Source organism: Octodon degus, unplaced genomic scaffold, assembly GCF_000260255.1.
Source record: "Octodon degus isolate 3935 unplaced genomic scaffold, OctDeg1.0 scaffold00138, whole genome shotgun sequence".
Taxonomy (NCBI): domain Eukaryota; kingdom Metazoa; phylum Chordata; class Mammalia; order Rodentia; family Octodontidae; genus Octodon; species Octodon degus.
Genome location: NW_004524714.1, coordinates 5,793,558 through 5,794,979, shown reverse-complemented (window position 1 = coordinate 5,794,979; position 1,422 = coordinate 5,793,558).

Below are 1,422 nucleotides of genomic sequence, written 5' to 3'. Positions count from 1 at the left end.
ATTAAGATAGGGTCTGGCTACGCAACTCAAGCTAGCCTTGAGCTCACTTTGTAGCCCAAGTTGGTCTCGAATTCACAATGACCCTCCTGTCTCAGCCTCCCAAAGTCCTGGGATTACAGATGTGTGCCATCACATCCGGCCTCAGGCTGGCTTTAACCTTGTGATCTTCCTGCCTCAGCCTGCTGAGGAGCTGAGGCTACAGGCATGTACCAACATGCTTGTCTTGCGGCATTTCTTATATTTAACTTTTCTGGCTAATGTTGTGATGCCTATTATGTGAGGCTGTAAATATTCTCAGCTAAAGGACTGAACAGTTTGCAGAATGATTCCTTTCTCCCACTGGTCTGAACACTCACGTTTTCATCCACAAACACAGAGACCAGGCTGCCCCCTCTTAAACCTGCAGCTCAGAGCTATGCTGTTCACGAAGCTGGGCTGCAGGGCGCGCAGGCACTAGATGTAGCTGATCTGCAGTCCCTCTACCAACTCAACCACCCATCCCTGGGTAACCCGACAAACTTTCCTCAGTTTCATTTCTAAGCCTCATTAACCTCATCTGTGAAATGGGTAGAGGGGGCATACTGCCTCCTTCACAAAGGGCTGTGGGATTGAACACAAGCTAAGCGGAGTGTGCAGCTGTGAGTCTGGTACACAGGTAGCTGCTGTCATTGCTAGGGTCACAGCCAATGGGGGCACATTCAGCAGCGCCCACTCTGGGCGGCTAGCAGGAAGAATGTATGGCAGAAGCAGCAAGAATGGAAAGAGGAACTGTCCCAGGCGGAGCATGCGCTCTGACCAGTGGGGGCTCCTTAGGAAGTGAGGCAGAGGCCTGGAGCTCTCATCCACAGAAGTCTCTCCTTCCAGAAACCTGTGCCACACTGTCTCCTGCAGCCTGCTGGTCTATGGACGTGTGTGTGTGTGTGCGTGTGTGTGTGTGTGTGTGTGTGTGCGTGTGTGTGCGTGCGTGCGTGCAGACGCACACACTCTTGCCCTAAGATGGGGGGCGCCCTGAGGGCAGGGAACAGGGCCTTCTCCACATGTGGCCACCCTTAGAGCCTTCTTCAATGCCTGCACTCAGCAGGGGCACACGAAGCTCTTCCACTTTCAGTCGGACCCAGGCTATGATAGGAACGATGTTAGCTGACTGGGACCCCCAAAACGCGTTGGAGAGCTCCCAGGCTTGGCTGCAGTTCTCACTCTAAGTGTCTGGAACCAAGGGAGGGGCGGGTTTCTGGCCCGGACTTCTTGCAGTGTGCCTCAGTCTCCCCACTGTGAAATGGGGGCGGGGGACCTTGGCTGAGTCGATCGCTTGGTGTCCCACAAGCGCGGCGCCAGGAGAGGGTCCTGGTGGGAGCTCCCGGCCGGGCGCCCCCCGGAGCCTGCGTGGCGGCCGCGCGCACGAGCGCAGGGGGCGGCGCGGCC